General features: G+C 67.8%; 7 non-coding genes across 7 annotated transcripts; all 7 read left to right on the plus strand.

Annotated features, from left to right (window-relative positions):
• Window positions 1–1,962: 1,962 nt before the first annotated feature.
• On the plus strand, window positions 1,963–2,081 carry LOC141412010 (5S ribosomal RNA). Its single transcript, XR_012436849.1, has one exon. It is a non-coding gene; the product is annotated as a 5S ribosomal RNA (ribosomal RNA).
• A 2,145-nt stretch (window positions 2,082–4,226) lies between these two features.
• On the plus strand, window positions 4,227–4,345 carry LOC141412011 (5S ribosomal RNA). Its single transcript, XR_012436850.1, has one exon. It is a non-coding gene; the product is annotated as a 5S ribosomal RNA (ribosomal RNA).
• A 2,145-nt stretch (window positions 4,346–6,490) lies between these two features.
• On the plus strand, window positions 6,491–6,609 carry LOC141412013 (5S ribosomal RNA). Its single transcript, XR_012436851.1, has one exon. It is a non-coding gene; the product is annotated as a 5S ribosomal RNA (ribosomal RNA).
• Window positions 6,610–8,754: 2,145 nt separating this feature from the next.
• LOC141412015 (5S ribosomal RNA) lies at window positions 8,755–8,873 on the plus strand. Its single transcript, XR_012436853.1, has one exon. It is a non-coding gene; the product is annotated as a 5S ribosomal RNA (ribosomal RNA).
• Window positions 8,874–11,018: 2,145 nt separating this feature from the next.
• On the plus strand, window positions 11,019–11,137 carry LOC141412016 (5S ribosomal RNA). The gene has a single exon (XR_012436854.1). It is a non-coding gene; the product is annotated as a 5S ribosomal RNA (ribosomal RNA).
• A 2,145-nt stretch (window positions 11,138–13,282) lies between these two features.
• Window positions 13,283–13,401, plus strand: LOC141412017 (5S ribosomal RNA). Its single transcript, XR_012436855.1, has one exon. It is a non-coding gene; the product is annotated as a 5S ribosomal RNA (ribosomal RNA).
• A 2,140-nt stretch (window positions 13,402–15,541) lies between these two features.
• On the plus strand, window positions 15,542–15,660 carry LOC141412018 (5S ribosomal RNA). The gene has a single exon (XR_012436857.1). It is a non-coding gene; the product is annotated as a 5S ribosomal RNA (ribosomal RNA).
• Window positions 15,661–16,558: the final 898 nt, after the last annotated feature.

Raw genomic sequence — 16,558 nt, forward strand, 5'->3', positions numbered from 1 at the left:
TCCCCGAATCCTCTCCCCTCCCCACACTCTCCTGGGGCGCGCGCCCGCGACACGGGTCACCAGCGAGGTTGGTCCCAGGCCACGTTGGGGACCGCTCCCCAACTGCCCTCCAGGCGGGCTGGGAGGGACGTGCGGAAGCCATGAGAAAGTGGGTCCTGCACCCCAGCGGGCCCCACAGCGGGACGCGCCACACCTGGGCTCGCCACAAGGTGGTGCACTGGGTCCAGGGCAAGACGCCAGGGGACAGAGAAGCAGGGAGCCTCAGTCGGGTGCTGCTCCACGTCGCGCTCCGTCGCTCAACCCAAGACAGGGCAGCCAGCGTGCGACCTCTACGTGGGATCCCGCCTCCCACGGCAGAGCCTGCGGTCACAGGGACAGAGGGCGCAGGCCGCCAGAGCTCCGGATGCCAGCGGCAGCTCCCCGTCCCGCTCAAAGGGAGGGAGGGCCGCCGCTGGCGCCCAGTCGCCTGTGCCACCCTCCGGGTCTCAAAGCACTCCTCAGTCAGCTCAAGGACCGGGGCCACCTGGCCTTCGGGGTCACATGGGCTTGGGCACGACGGAAGGGACCGCTTGCCCCCGTGGAACAGACATTCTCCCCGTGGACAACCTCAGGTGCCGGGACCCTCTGCTCCGCCTTGGAAAACCCACCTTCTGCAATGTATGCCCAACGCAATCAGGCCGAGCAGATTGACCCCCTCGGCCCGGCCCCAGTGTGTGATGGGGCTCTGTGCGTGAGGGCTTGCTCTTCCCCACCTACACCAGGCACGGCATCTAACACACACACACACACACACACACACCACGCAGAGACACCCAGACCACGCACGCACGCACGGGGACGCACCCTCCTCTCCCCCACCCCACACACGAGCAGCCGAAGGACAAGAGGGTATGGCTGGGGCCTGAGCGGGAACAAGCGAAGCCTTGGTTTGCGGCCCCTCGGCCAACTGCATCAGGATTTTTGTCTGGGCTCGGAGGCCAGAGGATCTCTGCCATTTGCTAGCAGGGCCAGGGATGGCAGGAGGGTGGGTACGGGGCTCAGCCAGGGCCAGTTCTGCTGGCACGATCCTGTAGCACGTGGCCGCGTAGCACGGGGCCGGGTCTGAAGGAGGCCAAGCAGGGGCACAAGACCCAGCAGCGGCACAGGGAAGAGGCCCAGGGCACCCAGGAGCAGACGAGACCCGGGAGTCGTGCGTGCTTGGCGTGGCCGCGGGCCCCGTGACGCCCGAGGACTCGAGTGCTCAGCCCCGTGTAGTGGCCGCGAAGGCCTGCCTGGGAGAAACGCCCCGGGAGGCCGGCAGGAACCCGGGATCGGAAGGGATGTGGAGGGGCCCCGGGTCGGAGGAGATGGCTTTGGCTGTGTTTGGTTTTGTTTCTTCTTCCCAAGATCCCGGGTGTGAAAGGGGCCAGAGGTGAAGTCCTGGGCTGGAAAGCCTCACGATTCAGCCCCGCAGCCCCAGGCCCTGAGTGTGGAGGAGGGCGGAGCGGGTCGGCGAAGGGCGCGGCTGCCGTTTTCCTGATGGGCTGGAGGGGCAGTGGCGCTTTCCGGACGAAGAGGACCGGAAGGGTCCCCGAGACCTCCTCTGGGAGCCACGCACCCACCCAAGGATACGGCTCCAGGAGGCGACGGAGGAGGGCGGCTGCTTGCCCTGGCCCGAGCTGTGCGTCCCCCGCCTTGGCCACAGCAGTGGACATTCCCAGAAGAACAAGCGCCCGAGAGCACTGAGAAATTTTCCCCCGAGAAAACTTGACCCTCGTCCTGGCAGCAGGACACCTCGGGAAGAAAGCCACCCAGCGGCCACCTGGGCGAGACCGGCTGCCCGAGCAGGCGCGCGGGGCCTCTGGCCGCTGGCCCCGGGCTGCCAGCCCCCACCCGGACTCCCAGCCGTGCCAGGAGAGCAGCGTGGAGACGCACGCCGGGGCCCTCGGCAGGCTCTTGGGGCTCCCGGAGGCGGCGGCTAGCGTCTACGGCCATACCACCCTGAACGCGCCCGATCTCGTCTGATCTCGGAAGCTAAGCAGGGTCGGGCCTGGTTAGTACTTGGATGGGAGACCGCCTGGGAATACCGGGTGCTGTAGGCTTTTGCTCCTCCCTCCCTCGCTGCTCCTTTTGTCTTCGGGGACTTCGCCACCACCCCCCCCACCACCACCACCACCCCCAGCACCACCACCACCACCACCACCACAACGACCCACCGTGACCACGACCCCGACCCCGTCCGGGCCACCCGCCAGACCCACGCACACCGAATCCTCACAGCTACGTCCCCGAATCCTCTCCCCTCCCCACACTCTCCTGGGGCGCGCGCCCGCGACACGGGTCACCAGCGAGGTTGGTCCCAGGCCACGTTGGGGACCGCTCCCCAACTGCCCTCCAGGCGGGCGGGGAGGGACGTGCGGAAGCCATGAGAAAGTGGGTCCTGCACCCCAGCGGGCCCCACAGCGGGACGCGCCACACCTGGGCTCGCCACAAGGTGGTGCACTGGGTCCAGGGCAAGACTCCAGGGGACAGAGAAGCAGGGAGCCTCAGTCGGGTGCTGCTCCACGTCGCCCTCCGTCGCTCAACCCAAGACAGGGCAGCCAGCGCGCGACCTCTACGTGGGATCCCGCCTCCCACGGCAGAGCCTGCGGTCACAGGGACAGAGGGCGCAGGCCGCCAGAGCTCCGGATGCCAGCGGCAGCTCCCCGTCCCGCTCAAAGGGAGGGAGGGCCGCCGCTGGCGCCCAGTCGCCTGTGCCACCCTCCGGGTCTCAAAGCACTCCTCAGTCAGCTCAAGGACCGGGGCCACCTGGCCTTCGGGGTCACATGGGCTTGGGCACGACGGAAGGGACCGCTTGCCCCCGTGGAACAGACATTCTCCCCGTGGACAACCTCAGGTGCCGGGACCCTCTGCTCCGCCTTGGAAAACCCACCTTCTGCAATGTATGCCCAACGCAATCAGGCCGAGCAGATTGACCCCCTCGGCCCGGCCCCAGTGTGTGATGGGGCTCTGTGCGTGAGGGCTTGCTCTTCCCCACCTACACCAGGCACGGCATCTAACACACACACACACACACACACACACCACGCAGAGACACCCAGACCACGCACGCACGCACGGGGACGCACCCTCCTCTCCCCCACCCCACACACGAGCAGCCGAAGGACAAGAGGGTATGGCTGGGGCCTGAGCGGGAACAAGCGAAGCCTTGGTTTGCGGCCCCTCGGCCAACTGCATCAGGATTTTTGTCTGGGCTCGGAGGCCAGAGGATCTCTGCCATTTGCTAGCAGGGCCAGGGATGGCAGGAGGGTGGGTACGGGGCTCAGCCAGGGCCAGTTCTGCTGGCACGATCCTGTAGCACGTGGCCGCGTAGCACGGGGCCGGGTCTGAAGGAGGCCAAGCAGGGGCACAAGACCCAGCAGCGGCACAGGGAAGAGGCCCAGGGCACCCAGGAGCAGACGAGACCCGGGAGTCGTGCGTGCTTGGCGTGGCCGCGGGCCCCGTGACGCCCGAGGACTCGAGTGCTCAGCCCCGTGTAGTGGCCGCGAAGGCCTGCCTGGGAGAAACGCCCCGGGAGGCCGGCAGGAACCCGGGATCGGAAGGGATGTGGAGGGGCCCCGGGTCGGAGGAGATGGCTTTGGCTGTGTTTGGTTTTGTTTCTTCTTCCCAAGATCCCGGGTGTGAAAGGGGCCAGAGGTGAAGTCCTGGGCTGGAAAGCCTCACGATTCAGCCCCGCAGCCCCAGGCCCTGAGTGTGGAGGAGGGCGGAGCGGGTCGGCGAAGGGCGCGGCTGCCGTTTTCCTGATGGGCTGGAGGGGCAGTGGCGCTTTCCGGACGAAGAGGACCGGAAGGGTCCCCGAGACCTCCGCTGGGAGCCACGCACCCACCCAAGGATACGGCTCCAGGAGGCGACGGAGGAGGGCGGCTGCTTGCCCTGGCCCGAGCTGTGCGTCCCCCGCCTTGGCCACAGCAGTGGACATTCCCAGAAGAACAAGCGCCCGAGAGCACTGAGAAATTTTCCCCCGAGAAAACTTGACCCTCGTCCTGGCAGCAGGACACCTCGGGAAGAAAGCCACCCAGCGGCCACCTGGGCGAGACCGGCTGCCCGAGCAGGCGCGCGGGGCCTCTGGCCGCTGGCCCCGGGCTGCCAGCCCCCACCCGGACTCCCAGCCGTGCCAGGAGAGCAGCGTGGAGACGCACGCCGGGGCCCTCGGCAGGCTCTTGGGGCTCCCGGAGGCGGCGGCTAGCGTCTACGGCCATACCACCCTGAACGCGCCCGATCTCGTCTGATCTCGGAAGCTAAGCAGGGTCGGGCCTGGTTAGTACTTGGATGGGAGACCGCCTGGGAATACCGGGTGCTGTAGGCTTTTGCTCCTCCCTCCCTCGCTGCTCCTTTTGTCTTCGGGGACTTCGCCACCACCCCCCCCACCACCACCACCACCCCCAGCACCACCACCACCACCACCACCACAACGACCCACCGTGACCACGACCCCGACCCCGTCCGGGCCACCCGCCAGACCCACGCACACCGAATCCTCACAGCTACGTCCCCGAATCCTCTCCCCTCCCCACACTCTCCTGGGGCGCGCGCCCGCGACACGGGTCACCAGCGAGGTTGGTCCCAGGCCACGTTGGGGACCGCTCCCCAACTGCCCTCCAGGCGGGCGGGGAGGGACGTGCGGAAGCCATGAGAAAGTGGGTCCTGCACCCCAGCGGGCCCCACAGCGGGACGCGCCACACCTGGGCTCGCCACAAGGTGGTGCACTGGGTCCAGGGCAAGACGCCAGGGGACAGAGAAGCAGGGAGCCTCAGTCGGGTGCTGCTCCACGTCGCGCTCCGTCGCTCAACCCAAGACAGGGCAGCCAGCGCGCGACCTCTACGTGGGATCCCGCCTCCCACGGCAGAGCCTGCGGTCACAGGGACAGAGGGCGCAGGCCGCCAGAGCTCCGGATGCCAGCGGCAGCTCCCCGTCCCGCTCAAAGGGAGGGAGGGCCGCCGCTGGCGCCCAGTCGCCTGTGCCACCCTCCGGGTCTCAAAGCACTCCTCAGTCAGCTCAAGGACCGGGGCCACCTGGCCTTCGGGGTCACATGGGCTTGGGCACGACGGAAGGGACCGCTTGCCCCCGTGGAACAGACATTCTCCCCGTGGACAACCTCAGGTGCCGGGACCCTCTGCTCCGCCTTGGAAAACCCACCTTCTGCAATGTATGCCCAACGCAATCAGGCCGAGCAGATTGACCCCCTCGGCCCGGCCCCAGTGTGTGATGGGGCTCTGTGCGTGAGGGCTTGCTCTTCCCCACCTACACCAGGCACGGCATCTAACACACACACACACACACACACACACCACGCAGAGACACCCAGACCACGCACGCACGCACGGGGACGCACCCTCCTCTCCCCCACCCCACACACGAGCAGCCGAAGGACAAGAGGGTATGGCTGGGGCCTGAGCGGGAACAAGCGAAGCCTTGGTTTGCGGCCCCTCGGCCAACTGCATCAGGATTTTTGTCTGGGCTCGGAGGCCAGAGGATCTCTGCCATTTGCTAGCAGGGCCAGGGATGGCAGGAGGGTGGGTACGGGGCTCAGCCAGGGCCAGTTCTGCTGGCACGATCCTGTAGCACGTGGCCGCGTAGCACGGGGCCGGGTCTGAAGGAGGCCAAGCAGGGGCACAAGACCCAGCAGCGGCACAGGGAAGAGGCCCAGGGCACCCAGGAGCAGACGAGACCCGGGAGTCGTGCGTGCTTGGCGTGGCCGCGGGCCCCGTGACGCCCGAGGACTCGAGTGCTCAGCCCCGTGTAGTGGCCGCGAAGGCCTGCCTGGGAGAAACGCCCCGGGAGGCCGGCAGGAACCCGGGATCAGAAGGGATGTGGAGGGGCCCCGGGTCGGAGGAGATGGCTTTGGCTGTGTTTGGTTTTGTTTCTTCTTCCCAAGATCCCGGGTGTGAAAGGGGCCAGAGGTGAAGTCCTGGGCTGGAAAGCCTCACGATTCAGCCCCGCAGCCCCAGGCCCTGAGTGTGGAGGAGGGCGGAGCGGGTCGGCGAAGGGCGCGGCTGCCGTTTTCCTGATGGGCTGGAGGGGCAGTGGCGCTTTCCGGACGAAGAGGACCGGAAGGGTCCCCGAGACCTCCGCTGGGAGCCACGCACCCACCCAAGGATACGGCTCCAGGAGGCGACGGAGGAGGGCGGCTGCTTGCCCTGGCCCGAGCTGTGCGTCCCCCGCCTTGGCCACAGCAGTGGACATTCCCAGAAGAACAAGCGCCCGAGAGCACTGAGAAATTTTCCCCCGAGAAAACTTGACCCTCGTCCTGGCAGCAGGACACCTCGGGAAGAAAGCCACCCAGCGGCCACCTGGGCGAGACCGGCTGCCCGAGCAGGCGCGCGGGGCCTCTGGCCGCTGGCCCCGGGCTGCCAGCCCCCACCCGGACTCCCAGCCGTGCCAGGAGAGCAGCGTGGAGACGCACGCCGGGGCCCTCGGCAGGCTCTTGGGGCTCCCGGAGGCAGCGGCTAGCGTCTACGGCCATACCACCCTGAACGCGCCCGATCTCGTCTGATCTCGGAAGCTAAGCAGGGTCGGGCCTGGTTAGTACTTGGATGGGAGACCGCCTGGGAATACCGGGTGCTGTAGGCTTTTGCTCCTCCCTCCCTCGCTGCTCCTTTTGTCTTCGGGGACTTCGCCACCACCCCCCCCACCACCACCACCACCCCCAGCACCACCACCACCACCACCACCACAACGACCCACCGTGACCACGACCCCGACCCCGTCCGGGCCACCCGCCAGACCCACGCACACCGAATCCTCACAGCTACGTCCCCGAATCCTCTCCCCTCCCCACACTCTCCTGGGGCGCGCGCCCGCGACACGGGTCACCAGCGAGGTTGGTCCCAGGCCACGTTGGGGACCGCTCCCCAACTGCCCTCCAGGCGGGCGGGGAGGGACGTGCGGAAGCCATGAGAAAGTGGGTCCTGCACCCCAGCGGGCCCCACAGCGGGACGCGCCACACCTGGGCTCGCCACAAGGTGGTGCACTGGGTCCAGGGCAAGACGCCAGGGGACAGAGAAGCAGGGAGCCTCAGTCGGGTGCTGCTCCACGTCGCCCTCCGTCGCTCAACCCAAGACAGGGCAGCCAGCGCGCGACCTCTACGTGGGATCCCGCCTCCCACGGCAGAGCCTGCGGTCACAGGGACAGAGGGCGCAGGCCGCCAGAGCTCCGGATGCCAGCGGCAGCTCCCCGTCCCGCTCAAAGGGAGGGAGGGCCGCCGCTGGCGCCCAGTCGCCTGTGCCACCCTCCGGGTCTCAAAGCACTCCTCAGTCAGCTCAAGGACCGGGGCCACCTGGCCTTCGGGGTCACATGGGCTTGGGCACGACGGAAGGGACCGCTTGCCCCCGTGGAACAGACATTCTCCCCGTGGACAACCTCAGGTGCCGGGACCCTCTGCTCCGCCTTGGAAAACCCACCTTCTGCAATGTATGCCCAACGCAATCAGGCCGAGCAGATTGACCCCCTCGGCCCGGCCCCAGTGTGTGATGGGGCTCTGTGCGTGAGGGCTTGCTCTTCCCCACCTACACCAGGCACGGCATCTAACACACACACACACACACACACACACCACGCAGAGACACCCAGACCACGCACGCACGCACGGGGACGCACCCTCCTCTCCCCCACCCCACACACGAGCAGCCGAAGGACAAGAGGGTATGGCTGGGGCCTGAGCGGGAACAAGCGAAGCCTTGGTTTGCGGCCCCTCGGCCAACTGCATCAGGATTTTTGTCTGGGCTCGGAGGCCAGAGGATCTCTGCCATTTGCTAGCAGGGCCAGGGATGGCAGGAGGGTGGGTACGGGGCTCAGCCAGGGCCAGTTCTGCTGGCACGATCCTGTAGCACGTGGCCGCGTAGCACGGGGCCGGGTCTGAAGGAGGCCAAGCAGGGGCACAAGACCCAGCAGCGGCACAGGGAAGAGGCCCAGGGCACCCAGGAGCAGACGAGACCCGGGAGTCGTGCGTGCTTGGCGTGGCCGCGGGCCCCGTGACGCCCGAGGACTCGAGTGCTCAGCCCCGTGTAGTGGCCGCGAAGGCCTGCCTGGGAGAAACGCCCCGGGAGGCCGGCAGGAACCCGGGATCGGAAGGGATGTGGAGGGGCCCCGGGTCGGAGGAGATGGCTTTGGCTGTGTTTGGTTTTGTTTCTTCTTCCCAAGATCCCGGGTGTGAAAGGGGCCAGAGGTGAAGTCCTGGGCTGGAAAGCCTCACGATTCAGCCCCGCAGCCCCAGGCCCTGAGTGTGGAGGAGGGCGGAGCGGGTCGGCGAAGGGCGCGGCTGCCGTTTTCCTGATGGGCTGGAGGGGCAGTGGCGCTTTCCGGACGAAGAGGACCGGAAGGGTCCCCGAGACCTCCGCTGGGAGCCACGCACCCACCCAAGGATACGGCTCCAGGAGGCGACGGAGGAGGGCGGCTGCTTGCCCTGGCCCGAGCTGTGCGTCCCCCGCCTTGGCCACAGCAGTGGACATTCCCAGAAGAACAAGCGCCCGAGAGCACTGAGAAATTTTCCCCCGAGAAAACTTGACCCTCGTCCTGGCAGCAGGACACCTCGGGAAGAAAGCCACCCAGCGGCCACCTGGGCGAGACCGGCTGCCCGAGCAGGCGCGCGGGGCCTCTGGCCGCTGGCCCCGGGCTGCCAGCCCCCACCCGGACTCCCAGCCGTGCCAGGAGAGCAGCGTGGAGACGCACGCAGGGGCCCTCGGCAGGCTCTTGGGGCTCCCGGAGGCGGCGGCTAGCGTCTACGGCCATACCACCCTGAACGCGCCCGATCTCGTCTGATCTCGGAAGCTAAGCAGGGTCGGGCCTGGTTAGTACTTGGATGGGAGACCGCCTGGGAATACCGGGTGCTGTAGGCTTTTGCTCCTCCCTCCCTCGCTGCTCCTTTTGTCTTCGGGGACTTCGCCACCACCCCCCCCACCACCACCACCACCCCCAGCACCACCACCACCACCACCACCACAACGACCCACCGTGACCACGACCCCGACCCCGTCCGGGCCACCCGCCAGACCCACGCACACCGAATCCTCACAGCTACGTCCCCGAATCCTCTCCCCTCCCCACACTCTCCTGGGGCGCGCGCCCGCGACACGGGTCACCAGCGAGGTTGGTCCCAGGCCACGTTGGGGACCGCTCCCCAACTGCCCTCCAGGCGGGCGGGGAGGGACGTGCGGAAGCCATGAGAAAGTGGGTCCTGCACCCCAGCGGGCCCCACAGCGGGACGCGCCACACCTGGGCTCGCCACAAGGTGGTGCACTGGGTCCAGGGCAAGACGCCAGGGGACAGAGAAGCAGGGAGCCTCAGTCGGGTGCTGCTCCACGTCGCGCTCCGTCGCTCAACCCAAGACAGGGCAGCCAGCGCGCGACCTCTACGTGGGATCCCGCCTCCCACGGCAGAGCCTGCGGTCACAGGGACAGAGGGCGCAGGCCGCCAGAGCTCCGGATGCCAGCGGCAGCTCCCCGTCCCGCTCAAAGGGAGGGAGGGCCGCCGCTGGCGCCCAGTCGCCTGTGCCACCCTCCGGGTCTCAAAGCACTCCTCAGTCAGCTCAAGGACCGGGGCCACCTGGCCTTCGGGGTCACATGGGCTTGGGCACGACGGAAGGGACCGCTTGCCCCCGTGGAACAGACATTCTCCCCGTGGACAACCTCAGGTGCCGGGACCCTCTGCTCCGCCTTGGAAAACCCACCTTCTGCAATGTATGCCCAACGCAATCAGGCCGAGCAGATTGACCCCCTCGGCCCGGCCCCAGTGTGTGATGGGGCTCTGTGCGTGAGGGCTTGCTCTTCCCCACCTACACCAGGCACGGCATCTAACACACACACACACACACACACACACCACGCAGAGACACCCAGACCACGCACGCACGCACGGGGACGCACCCTCCTCTCCCCCACCCCACACACGAGCAGCCGAAGGACAAGAGGGTATGGCTGGGGCCTGAGCGGGAACAAGCGAAGCCTTGGTTTGCGGCCCCTCGGCCAACTGCATCAGGATTTTTGTCTGGGCTCGGAGGCCAGAGGATCTCTGCCATTTGCTAGCAGGGCCAGGGATGGCAGGAGGGTGGGTACGGGGCTCAGCCAGGGCCAGTTCTGCTGGCACGATCCTGTAGCACGTGGCCGCGTAGCACGGGGCCGGGTCTGAAGGAGGCCAAGCAGGGGCACAAGACCCAGCAGCGGCACAGGGAAGAGGCCCAGGGCACCCAGGAGCAGACGAGACCCGGGAGTCGTGCGTGCTTGGCGTGGCCGCGGGCCCCGTGACGCCCGAGGACTCGAGTGCTCAGCCCCGTGTAGTGGCCGCGAAGGCCTGCCTGGGAGAAACGCCCCGGGAGGCCGGCAGGAACCCGGGATCGGAAGGGATGTGGAGGGGCCCCGGGTCGGAGGAGATGGCTTTGGCTGTGTTTGGTTTTGTTTCTTCTTCCCAAGATCCCGGGTGTGAAAGGGGCCAGAGGTGAAGTCCTGGGCTGGAAAGCCTCACGATTCAGCCCCGCAGCCCCAGGCCCTGAGTGTGGAGGAGGGCGGAGCGGGTCGGCGAAGGGCGCGGCTGCCGTTTTCCTGATGGGCTGGAGGGGCAGTGGCGCTTTCCGGACGAAGAGGACCGGAAGGGTCCCCGAGACCTCCGCTGGGAGCCACGCACCCACCCAAGGATACGGCTCCAGGAGGCGACGGAGGAGGGCGGCTGCTTGCCCTGGCCCGAGCTGTGCGTCCCCCGCCTTGGCCACAGCAGTGGACATTCCCAGAAGAACAAGCGCCCGAGAGCACTGAGAAATTTTCCCCCGAGAAAACTTGACCCTCGTCCTGGCAGCAGGACACCTCGGGAAGAAAGCCACCCAGCGGCCACCTGGGCGAGACCGGCTGCCCGAGCAGGCGCGCGGGGCCTCTGGCCGCTGGCCCCGGGCTGCCAGCCCCCACCCGGACTCCCAGCCGTGCCAGGAGAGCAGCGTGGAGACGCACGCCGGGGCCCTCGGCAGGCTCTTGGGGCTCCCGGAGGCGGCGGCTAGCGTCTACGGCCATACCACCCTGAACGCGCCCGATCTCGTCTGATCTCGGAAGCTAAGCAGGGTCGGGCCTGGTTAGTACTTGGATGGGAGACCGCCTGGGAATACCGGGTGCTGTAGGCTTTTGCTCCTCCCTCCCTCGCTGCTCCTTTTGTCTTCGGGGACTTCGCCACCACCCCCCCCACCACCACCACCACCCCCAGCACCACCACCACCACCACCACCACAACGACCCACCGTGACCACGACCCCGACCCCGTCCGGGCCACCCGCCAGACCCACGCACACCGAATCCTCACAGCTACGTCCCCGAATCCTCTCCCCTCCCCACACTCTCCTGGGGCGCGCGCCCGCGACACGGGTCACCAGCGAGGTTGGTCCCAGGCCACGTTGGGGACCGCTCCCCAACTGCCCTCCAGGCGGGCGGGGAGGGACGTGCGGAAGCCATGAGAAAGTGGGTCCTGCACCCCAGCGGGCCCCACAGCGGGACGCGCCACACCTGGGCTCGCCACAAGGTGGTGCACTGGGTCCAGGGCAAGACGCCAGGGGACAGAGAAGCAGGGAGCCTCAGTCGGGTGCTGCTCCACGTCGCGCTCCGTCGCTCAACCCAAGACAGGGCAGCCAGCGCGCGACCTCTACGTGGGATCCCGCCTCCCACGGCAGAGCCTGCGGTCACAGGGACAGAGGGCGCAGGCCGCCAGAGCTCCGGATGCCAGCGGCAGCTCCCCGTCCCGCTCAAAGGGAGGGAGGGCCGCCGCTGGCGCCCAGTCGCCTGTGCCACCCTCCGGGTCTCAAAGCACTCCTCAGTCAGCTCAAGGACCGGGGCCACCTGGCCTTCGGGGTCACATGGGCTTGGGCACGACGGAAGGGACCGCTTGCCCCCGTGGAACAGACATTCTCCCCGTGGACAACCTCAGGTGCCGGGACCCTCTGCTCCGCCTTGGAAAACCCACCTTCTGCAATGTATGCCCAACGCAATCAGGCCGAGCAGATTGACCCCCTCGGCCCGGCCCCAGTGTGTGATGGGGCTCTGTGCGTGAGGGCTTGCTCTTCCCCACCTACACCTGGCACGGCATCTAACACACACACACACACACACACACACCACGCAGAGACACCCAGACCACGCACGCACGCACGGGGACACACCCTCCTCTCCCCCACCCCACACACGAGCAGCCGAAGGACAAGAGGGTATGGCTGGGGCCTGAGCGGGAACAAGCGAAGCCTTGGTTTGCGGCCCCTCGGCCAACTGCATCAGGATTTTTGTCTGGGCTCGGAGGCCAGAGGATCTCTGCCATTTGCTAGCAGGGCCAGGGATGGCAGGAGGGTGGGTACGGGGCTCAGCCAGGGCCAGTTCTGCTGGCACGATCCTGTAGCACGTGGCCGCGTAGCACGGGGCCGGGTCTGAAGGAGGCCAAGCAGGGGCACAAGACCCAGCAGCGGCACAGGGAAGAGGCCCAGGGCACCCAGGAGCAGACGAGACCCGGGAGTCGTGCGTGCTTGGCGTGGCCGCGGGCCCCGTGACGCCCGAGGACTCGAGTGCTCAGCCCCGTGTAGTGGCCGCGAAGGCCTGCCTGGGAGAAACGCCCCGGGAGGCCGGCAGGAACCCGGGATCGGAAGGGATGTGGAGGGGCCCCGGGTCGGAGGAGATGGCTTTGGCTGTGTTTGGTTTTGTTTCTTCTTCCCAAGATCCCGGGTGTGAAAGGGGCCAGAGGTGAAGTCCTGGGCTGGAAAGCCTCACGATTCAGCCCCGCAGCCCCAGGCCCTGAGTGTGGAGGAGGGCGGAGCGGGTCGGCGAAGGGCGCGGCTGCCGTTTTCCTGATGGGCTGGAGGGGCAGTGGCGCTTTCCGGACGAAGAGGACCGGAAGGGTCCCCGAGACCTCCGCTGGGAGCCACGCACCCACCCAAGGATACGGCTCCAGGAGGCGACGGAGGAGGGCGGCTGCTTGCCCTGGCCCGAGCTGTGCGTCCCCCGCCTTGGCCACAGCAGTGGACATTCCCAGAAGAACAAGCGCCCGAGAGCACTGAGAAATTTTCCCCCGAGAAAACTTGACCCTCGTCCTGGCAGCAGGACACCTCGGGAAGAAAGCCACCCAGCGGCCACCTGGGCGAGACCGGCTGCCCGAGCAGGCGCGCGGGGCCTCTGGCCGCTGGCCCCGGGCTGCCAGCCCCCACCCGGACTCCCAGCCGTGCCAGGAGAGCAGCGTGGAGACGCACGCCGGGGCCCTCGGCAGGCTCTTGGGGCTCCCGGAGGCGGCGGCTAGCGTCTACGGCCATACCACCCTGAACGCGCCCGATCTCGTCTGATCTCGGAAGCTAAGCAGGGTCGGGCCTGGTTAGTACTTGGATGGGAGACCGCCTGGGAATACCGGGTGCTGTAGGCTTTTGCTCCTCCCTCCCTCGCTGCTCCTTTTGTATTCGGGGACTTCGCCACCACCCCCCCCACCACCACCACCACCCCCAGCACCACCACCACCACCACCACCACAACGACCCACCGTGACCACGACCCCGACCCCGTCCGGGCCACCCGCCAGACCCACGCACACCGAATCCTCACAGCTACGTCCCCGAATCCTCTCCCCTCCCCACACTCTCCTGGGGCGCGCGCCCGCGACACGGGTCACCAGCGAGGTTGGTCCCAGGCCACGTTGGGGACCGCTCCCCAACTGCCCTCCAGGCGGGCGGGGAGGGACGTGCGGAAGCCATGAGAAAGTGGGTCCTGCACCCCAGCGGGCCCCACAGCGGGACGCGCCACACCTGGGCTCGCCACATGGTGGTGCACTGGGTCCAGGGCAAGACGCCAGGGGACAGAGAAGCAGGGAGCCTCAGTCGGGTGCTGCTCCACGTCGCGCTCCGTCGCTCAACCCAAGACAGGGCAGCCAGCGCGCGACCTCTACGTGGGATCCCGCCTCCCACGGCAGAGCCTGCGGTCACAGGGACAGAGGGAGCAGGCCGCCAGAGCTCCGGATGCCAGCGGCAGCTCCCCGTCCCGCTCAAAGGGAGGGAGGGCCGCTGGCGCCCAGTCGCCTGTGCCACCCTCCGGGTCTCAAAGCACTCCTCAGTCAGCTCAAGGACCGGGGCCACCTGGCCTTCGGGGTCACATGGGCTTGGGCACGACGGAAGGGACCGCTTGCCCCCGTGGAACAGACATTCTCCCCGTGGACAACCTCAGGTGCCGGGACCCTCTGCTCCGCCTTGGAAAACCCACCTTCTGCAATGTATGCCCAACGCAATCAGGCCGAGCAGATTGACCCCCTCGGCCCGGCCCCAGTGTGTGATGGGGCTCTGTGCGTGAGGGCTTGCTCTTCCCCACCTACACCTGGCACGGCATCTAACACACACACACACACACACACACCACGCAGAGACACCCAGACCACGCACGCACGCACGGGGACGCACCCTCCTCTCCCCCACCCCACACACGAGCAGCCGAAGGACAAGAGGGTATGGCTGGGGCCTGAGCGGGAACAAGCGAAGCCTTGGTTTGCGGCCCCTCGGCCAACTGCATCAGGATTTTTGTCTGGGCTCGGAGGCCAGAGGATCTCTGCCATTTGCTAGCAGGGCCAGGGATGGCAGGAGGGTGGGTACGGGGCTCAGCCAGGGCCAGTTCTGCTGGCACGATCCTGTAGCACGTGGCCGCGTAGCACGGGGCCGGGTCTGAAGGAGGCCAAGCAGGGGCACAAGACCCAGCAGCGGCACAGGGAAGAGGCCCAGGGCACCCAGGAGCAGACGAGACCCGGGAGTCGTGCGTGCTTGGCGTGGCCGCGGGCCCCGTGACGCCCGAGGACTCGAGTGCTCAGCCCCGTGTAGTGGCCGCGAAGGCCTGCCTGGGAGAAACGCCCCGGGAGGCCGGCAGGAACCCGGGATCGGAAGGGATGTGGAGGGGCCCCGGGTCGGAGGAGATGGCTTTGGCTGTGTTTGGTTTTGTTTCTTCTTCCCAAGATCCCGGGTGTGAAAGGGGCCAGAGGTGAAGTCCTGGGCTGGAAAGCCTCACGATTCAGCCCCGCAGCCCCAGGCCCTGAGTGTGGAGGAGGGCGGAGCGGGTCGGCGAAGGGCGCGGCTGCCGTTTTCCTGATGGGCTGGAGGGGCAGTGGCGCTTTCCGGACGAAGAGGACCGGAAGGGTCCCCGAGACCTCCGCTGGGAGCCACGCACCCACCCAAGGATACGGCTCCAGGAGGCGACGGAGGAGGGCGGCTGCTTGCCCTGGCCCGAGCTGTGCGTCCCCCGCCTTGGCCACAGCAGTGGACATTCCCAGAAGAACAAGCGCCCGAGAGCACTGAGAAATTTTCCCCCGAGAAAACTTGACCCTCGTCCTGGCAGCAGGACACCTCGGGAAGAAAGCCACCCAGCGGCCACCTGGGCGAGACCGGCTGCCCGAGCAGGCGCGCGGGGCCTCTGGCCGCTGGCCCCGGGCTGCCAGCCCCCACCCGGACTCCCAGCCGTGCCAGGAGAGCAGCGTGGAGACGCACGCCGGGGCCCTCGGCAGGCTCTTGGGGCTCCCGGAGGCGGCGGCTAGCGTCTACGGCCATACCACCCTGAACGCGCCCGATCTCGTCTGATCTCGGAAGCTAAGCAGGGTCGGGCCTGGTTAGTACTTGGATGGGAGACCGCCTGGGAATACCGGGTGCTGTAGGCTTTTGCTCCTCCCTCCCTCGCTGCTCCTTTTGTCTTCGGGGACTTCGCCACCACCCCCCCCACCACCACCACCACCCCCAGCACCACCACCACCACCACCACCACAACGACCCACCGTGACCACGACCCCGACCCCGTCCGGGCCACCCGCCAGACCCACGCACACCGAATCCTCACAGCTACGTCCCCGAATCCTCTCCCCTCCCCACACTCTCCTGGGGCGCGCGCCCGCGACACGGGTCACCAGCGAGGTTGGTCCCAGGCCACGTTGGGGACCGCTCCCCAACTGCCCTCCAGGCGGGCGGGGAGGGACGTGCGGAAGCCATGAGAAAGTGGGTCCTGCACCCCAGCGGGCCCCACAGCGGGACGCGCCACACCTGGGCTCGCCACAAGGTGGTGCACTGGGTCCAGGGCAAGACGCCAGGGGACAGAGAAGCAGGGAGCCTCAGTCGGGTGCTGCTCCACGTCGCGCTCCGTCGCTCAACCCAAGACAGGGCAGCCAGCGCGCGACCTCTACGTGGGATCCCGCCTCCCACGGCAGAGCCTGCGGTCACAGGGACAGAGGGCGCAGGCCGCCAGAGCTCCGGATGCCAGCGGCAGCTCCCCGTCCCGCTCAAAGGGAGGGAGGGCCGCCGCTGGCGCCCAGTCGCCTGTGCCACCCTCCGGGTCTCAAAGCACTCCTCAGTCAGCTCAAGGACCGGGGCCACCTGGCCTTCGGGGTCACATGGGCTTGGGCACGACGGAAGGGACCGCTTGCCCCCGTGGAACAGACATTCTCCCCGTGGACAACCTCAGGTGCCGGGACCCTCTGCTCCGCCTTGGAAAACCCACCTTCTGCAATGTATGCCCAACGCAATCAGGCCGAGCAGATTGACCCCCTCGGCCCGGCCCCAGTGTGT

The sequence above is a fragment of the Castor canadensis genome, chromosome 10 (assembly GCF_047511655.1).
Source record: "Castor canadensis chromosome 10, mCasCan1.hap1v2, whole genome shotgun sequence".
Classification (NCBI taxonomy): Eukaryota; Metazoa; Chordata; class Mammalia; order Rodentia; family Castoridae; genus Castor; species Castor canadensis.